This window comes from Vigna umbellata, chromosome 10 (assembly GCF_029865625.1).
Source record: "Vigna umbellata cultivar VRB3 chromosome 10, Vumbellata_1.0, whole genome shotgun sequence".
In the NCBI taxonomy this organism is placed as follows: domain Eukaryota; kingdom Viridiplantae; phylum Streptophyta; class Magnoliopsida; order Fabales; family Fabaceae; genus Vigna; species Vigna umbellata.
In genome coordinates this window covers 24,411,084-24,418,252 of record NC_142174.1, presented here as the reverse complement: position 1 = coordinate 24,418,252, position 7,169 = coordinate 24,411,084, and the positions used below count along the sequence as shown (strand labels likewise).

At 42.2% G+C, this 7,169-nt stretch overlaps 1 non-coding gene across 1 annotated transcript; it reads left to right on the top strand.

Annotated features, from left to right (window-relative positions):
* The first annotated feature begins 1,025 nt into the window (after positions 1–1,025).
* LOC148192216 (small nucleolar RNA R71) lies at positions 1,026–1,133 on the top strand. The gene has a single exon (XR_015782745.1). It is a non-coding gene; the product is annotated as a small nucleolar RNA R71 (small nucleolar RNA).
* The last annotated feature ends 6,036 nt before the right edge of the window (positions 1,134–7,169 follow it).

Below are 7,169 nucleotides of genomic sequence, written 5' to 3'. Positions count from 1 at the left end.
GGAAGAGGGAGAAGATCCACCTGAAGAAGAACCACCGGCTGGAGAAGAAGATTCACCACCTCAAATGCCTTGCTCGGACCGTCATGGTCGTTCTTTCTAGGACAAGTAGCAGGCATGGGTGTAGGTGTAGAAGCGGGCTCTGAAGGCACAAAAATCTGCTTCCCTGATCTAAGGGTTATGGCGCTCACATTCCTTGGGTTCTGCACAGTCTGGGATGGCAACTTATCCGAATTCTGAGACTGCGCCTGGTTTATCTGAGTAGCCATCTGACCCATCTGGTTAGTGAGACTCTGTATGGAAGCTCTAGTCTCCTGCTGAAACTGCAGGTTCTGCATAGTCATCTGTCTCACTAACTCTTCCAATGAAGGTTCAGACGAAGTGGAAGGTTGGGCAACTGGTTGGGCAGGTGCCTCTTGTTGCTGCTGTTGTTGTTGCCTCTGGTGTTGTTGCATAGGTGGAGGCACATATCTGGAAAGGTGGTGCCTGCTGTTGATGCTGTGGCGCATTGTTCCATCTCAGATTGGGGTGATTCCTCCACCCTGGGTTGTACCTGTTGCTGGATAAGTCATGATTTTGCTGTTGTTGCTGCCTGTTGTTGTAGATGTTCGTAGCATAAGCCTGAGGCGCCTCAGAGGCAGCAGAGTGCTGCAAAGAAGGACAAGCATCTGTATAATGGTCACTAGAAGGACAAATAGCACATAGTCGTGCAACAGATGCAGATGGAGCTGCAGATCTCTGGTTGGTAGTCAACTGTGTCACCATCTTTGTAAGAGAGTCAATCTTTCCTTCCAACTTGCTTTCAACAGCTGATAAAGACTGGGCAACAACATCATGTACGCCCCTCACCACAATGGCATCATTCCTGGTAGCTAAACTGCTGGGAGTTGGAGGCCATCTTCTCAATCAATTGCCTGGCCTCAGCAGGTGTGGTGTCTCCAAGAGCTCCACCACTGGCAGCATCAATCATACCACGGTCCATGTTGTTCAAACCCTCATAGAAATACTGGACAAGGAGATGCTCAGGTATCTGATGGTGGGGACAACTAGCACAAAGTGTCTTGAATCTCTCCCAATACTCATATAAGTTCTCTCCACCAAGCTGCCTAATACCAGTTATGTCTTTTCTGATAGCTGTGGTCCGGGCTGCTGGAAAAAATTTATCTAAGAACAGCCTCTTCAGATCATCCCAGCTAGTGACGGATCTAGGCGCCAAACCATACAACCAATCCTTAGCAACATTTTCCAATGAATGAGGGAATGCCTTTAAGAAGATGTGCTCTTCAGGAACATCATGTGGTTTCATACTAGAACAGACAATGTGGAATTCCTTCAAATGCTTATGAGGACTCTCACCTGCAAGACCATGAAACTTGGGCAACAAATGGATCAGTCCAGTCTTGAGAACACATGGAACGTCCTCATCAGGATATTGGATGCACAAGCTTTCGATATCGAAATCAGGTGCAGCCATCTCCCTAAAAGTCCTCTCGCGAGGTGGAGGTTGTGCCATATTGTTCTCAGTGTGAAAAACAACAGAATCAGAATCAGAGTCACGTGCAGATGCAACAGATGCAGTAGATGCAGTATGCACAAAATACTCAGCAGTGGGATGCACAGTATCCAATGGAACAGACTCAAAAACAGACTCTAAAGATAAATTCCTAGAATGCCTAGCTAACCTATGAAAAGTTCTATCAATCTCCGGATCAAAGGGTGGTATAGGCCCAGGATTTCCCCTAGTCATGCACTAAGTCAGAACACCCTAAAATCATGAAACGATATCACAAAAATTTTGAACACACAAAACAACCTAAACAACCAAATCACACACACTCAAACACACAAGACAAAACACAACACACACACAACAAAAACCTAAGACCGAACCATTGGTCCCCGGCAGCGGCGCCATTTTGATGAGAGGGTCGCACCTCCCAACAAAAGTTGATTGCAGATATTAATGCAGTACAGTGCTAGGAAGTGACTCCTAGGTCGTCTCTCAAGGACCAAATGTGGTTCGAGTCTTAGGTCAAACACATAGTGGGGGGGGGGGGGGTTTTGAAGATTTTGTGAATGCACTTAAACTAATCTAAACTTTAAAATCAAACACAACCTAATATGACTAAAAACATTAAAATGAAAATTGCTTAGAACAAATTGAACATGCAACAAACCGAAAAGTATCAAACTGACAATTCCATAAACTCAAGTAGGCACCAACTCATACGCACATAATTAAGCAAAAGAAATAAAAATAAAAATTTATGGAAGTTGGTAATTGGAATGCACCAAAAGTCAAACACGCTTCAATTAGGATGTATGCTAAGAAAAAGGGGATCCACTTCCGTGCACCCTTCCATCCAATCTCAATCACTGTTTCGGGCTTCTCTTATCTAAGTTATCATTCATTCTTAAAGGATAAAGAATTGTATCAATGACCGTGGGCCACCTCTTCCTTCACGTGAATGAACTTCTTCATAGACCAAAACAAACCAGCTGTAAAGTGCTTCTCTTCTCCCACTCCACATAAGCCATCAACGTCCCATCTTCTCCCACCTAATGTACTTCTCATTTCATAAAAACAAAAATCATTCCCTTTTCTTCCAGCAGGGCCGTGACATGCGCTCCTTCTTATCTAAAGCAATGTAAGTCACGCTTCCTCTTAATAAAAAGAATCAATCAGCACTTCTCTTCAAGCCCGCGTGGACCCAGCTTCCACTTCTCTTCCAGCTCAATAGCGTGCTTGCTGCAAGCTTCTACCAAGACGCCATGTGTGCTTGCTCTTCCATCCAAGCCGTGACAACACATTGCTACTTAGACCATCACCATCCAGCTGCCAAATCCCGTGAGTTTGGCTTTCTCTTTGCGCACTGCTTTTCCCAAAAGATAAATCACATTTATCTTCCAACCATCCGTGCCACCTCTTGGTTCATTCCAACTCCAAGGCTGTGACACTTGCTTGAAGTTTTCAGCTGCTCCTGGATGTGGCAATGATGACCGAAATCTCCTATGTTTGGACGAGACACAGCAACGAACGCATTCCAGCCTTCTCCTTGCTTGACCGTGCTCACCACTTCTTCACCGTGCAACTGCTGTGCGCTTCTTCCAACCAGGTGAATCAACGCTTCTAGCTAAAGAAGGAAAACATGCTTCAAGAATTTAAAATGCGTTCCGTCATTCATTCCTAATGTGAGTCGTGACAGTGTTCATCCAGTGACCGTAGCATACACAATTCACTAATCAATCACAATGCAACGCTGGACAATACAAAATGTATGAACCACAATGAAAAGAGCCATGAGTAATCAGCAAATCAGAGTAAAAATCAGTGCTTCATTCATTCTCCCAAAACGTTCAAAACCGAGAGAAAAGGAACTAGTAAGCAGCGGCCAAAAAAAAAATGCAAGTGGCGGCCTAACCTAAAGGCCGTGTGTCTCCCCTTTAATGAGGGTGGGGTCCACACAAAAGAGAAACCCTAGGTCCAAGTCACTAATCTCTACTTTTGGGCCTAATCTACTTTACCAAAAATTGACCCAAAATGTAAGAGTTGATACAGAAATTCTAAACTATTGAATTACAATTTAATTAATTCTAAAATGTCTGTGTGGAGAGTCTTTAATTTATTCGGCATTCTTCCTGATGTCCCAAAATGTATTTCCGAAATTTTCCTGCATTTCAAAAAATGCACTTAATCAGCTCAGAAAATCCAAATTAGCACAATTACAAATTTCCGACCAAATTAAGCGGAATTCGAAAAACGGGGAAATGCCAAACAATTAAACACAATTCCCTGGTTTATTTAAGTGCAATAAACTAAATCTAATTCAAGAAATAACGACTCATCAAGGTGCGACCCTCTCATCAAAATGGCGCCGCTGCCGGGGACCAACGGTTCAGTCTTAGGTGTTTTGTTGTGTTAGTGTCTTTTGTGTTGATAATGTGTTGTTGGTGTGTTGTGTTTTGTCTTGAATGTTTGAGTGTGTGTGATTTGTTTGTTTAGGTTGTTTTGTGTGTTCAAAATTTTTGTGATATCGTTTCATGATTTTAGGGTGTTCTGACTTAGTGCATGACTAGGGGAAATCCTGGGCCTATACCACCCTTTGATCCTGAGATTGATAGAACTTTTCATAGGTTAGCTAGGCATTCTAGGAATTTATCTTTAGAGTCTGTTTTTGAGTCTGTTCCATTGGATACTGTGCATCCCACTGCTGAGTATTTTGTGCATACTGCATCTACTGCATCTGTTGCATCTGCACGTGACTCTGATTCTGATCACATCCTTTTATTCTCTTCATTACTTGGCCCATCCATGATCACATCATCCCCCCCAGGTTGGAGAGGATTCGACCACGAATCTGTGAAATCTGCAAAAGGAGAAAGATCAGCCACATTAAAAGTAGGATGTACAGTATAAGTGTTAGGCAAATCAATCTCATATGCATTATCATTTATTTTGCGGAGGACTTGAAAAGGACCATCGCCTCTAGGATTGAGTTTGGATTTCCGTTGCGAAGGAAATCTATCCTTATTGACACTAGATGCATGCTTTTGATTGGTGTGTTCAATGCGCGTCTTAACTCGACTATGCAAATCTTTAATGAATTGCGCTTTGGACACACCATCTAAGCACATGGACTCAAGGTCGGGAAGGGGAAGAAGATCCAATGGCGTAAGGGGATTAAACCCATAGACAGTGTGAAAAGGAGAATGAGTGGAAGTAGAGTTGACAACCCTATTATAAGCGAACTCAATATGGGGTAGCAACTCTTCCCACTGGCGTGGATTGCCCTCAAGACAACATCTCAACAATTGTCCCAAAGTTCTATTAGTCACCTCAGTCTGACCATCGGTTTGTGGATGACAAGTTGTAGAGAAAAGAAGTTTAGTACCCAGTTTGTTCCACAAAGATCGCCAGAAATGACTAAGGAACTTGGAATCTCTATCAGAAACTATTGTCTTAGGCAAACCATGCAGTCGAACAACCTCTCTAAAGAATAAATTAGCAATGTGTACCGCATCATCTACTTTGTGGCAGGGAATAAAGTGTGCCATCTTTGAAAAACGGTCCACTACCACAAAGATAGAATCCATCCCTCGCTGTGTGCTAGGTAAGCCCAAAACAAAATCCATAGAAATGTCAACCCAAGGACTACTAGGCACGGGTAAAGGAGTATACAAGCCATGAGGGTGGGTGGTGGATTTAGCATGCTTACATGGAATGCATTGACTACAAAACTTAGTGACATGTTTATGCATATGTGGCCAATAGAAATGCTCATGAAGAATAGCTAAAGTTTTTGCAATCCCAAAGTGCCCCATCAAACCTCCCTCGTGTGCTTCCTTAATTAAAAGAAGTCGCAATGAGCTCTTGGGCACACAAAGGCATTTATTTTTGAAAAGAAAACCATTGCTAATGAAAAAATCCTTGTGTGGTCCATGAGTGCATTGGTTAAACAAAGAAGAGAAATCACTATCATCTTGATACAATTCCTTTATGTGATCAAACCCAAGAAACTTGGTTTCAAGAGTAGTCAAAAGAGTATGTCTTCTTGATAGTGCGTCCGCAACTACATTAGAAGAACCCTTCTTGTGTTTGATTACATAAGGAAATTGTTCTAAGAATTCCACCCACTTAGCATGTCTCTTATTGAGCTTGCCTTGGCTTTTCAAATGTTTTAGAGTTTCATGATCACTATGTATCACAAACTCTTTGGAAAGTCGGGTAAGGCTAAAATGGGAGCATGAGTTAACTTGTCTTTAAGGACTTGAAAACTCTTTTGTTGTTCATCCCCCCACTTAAAACCAACATCCTTCTTTACTATGTCACTTAAAGGAGCGGCGAGAGAAGAGAAATTAGGCACAAAGCGACGGTAAAAACTAGCTAGGCCATGAAAACTCCTCACATCCTTGATGTTTTGAGGAATAGGCCATTCCCTAATAGCATCAATTTTGGAGGAGTCGACTTTAACTCCTTGGGAGCTAATAACAAAGCCTTAAAAAACTACTTGCTCCATGCCAAAGATGCACTTCTCTAAATTAGCAAACAATGATGCCTCCCTTAAAGCTTGAAGAACACTCCTAACATGCATGCAATGATCATCTAGAGACACACTATAAATGAGAATGTCATCAAAATAGACCACTACATATTTGCCTATGAAAGGTCTTAAAACATTATGCATGAGACGCATGAATGTGCTAGGAGCATTAGTCAAACCAAAAGGCATGACAAGCCACTCATATAGTCCAAATTTGGTTTTAAAAGCGGTTTTCCATTCATCCCCTTCTATGATTCGAATTTGATTATATCCGCTCTTAAGATCAATTTTGGAAAATATAGTGGATCCATGAAGCTCATCTAATAAATCATCTAACCTAGGAATGGGATGCCTATACTTAATGGTGATGTTATTAATGGCCCTACAATCTGTGCACATGCGCCATGAACCATCTTTCTTAGGAACAAGTATGACCGGCATAGCACATGGACTCATGCTATCTCGCACCCACCCTTTGGACAACAACCCCTCTACTTGTCTTTGTATTTCTTGTGTTTCCATGGGGTTTGTTCTATAGGCTAGACGGTTTGGAAGAGAAGCTCCTGGTAGAAAATCAATTTGGTGTTCAATTCCTCTAATAGGTGGTAAACCATTTGGAGAATCTTGAAACACATCTTGGAACTTGATAACAGTTGAAAAACTGTTATTTTCATGCTTAAAATTCATACTAAAAGCAACCTTTACACTTAAAAACTAGCTTGAAATCATGCCTTTTATTGATATTTTCAGAAATAAGAGAGCTGGACAGGTTTATGCTTGATTTCAGTGTTTTTGTGCAGGTTTTAAGGTGAATTTGGTGAAAGAAGTGAAGAAGGAGAGAAGTGAAATCAGAAAAGACAACAAAAAGTGCAAAAAGGAGAAGCCGAAGTCACCGCTCAGCGGCAGTTTACCGCTGAGCGGCACTCAGGTGCTTGCGGGAGGTCCGCTGAGGGGCAAAATGGCCGCTGAGGGGAGAAAACCAGTCACGCACTCACCGCTGAGCGGTATTTTACCGCTGAGCGGCACTTTAATGGGCTTGGACTTGACTTTTTGTAATTTACGAATGATATATAAGCTTTAGGATTTCCTAGGGTTAGGCATCTTTGGCAGAAACGAGGCAAACACTCTCTC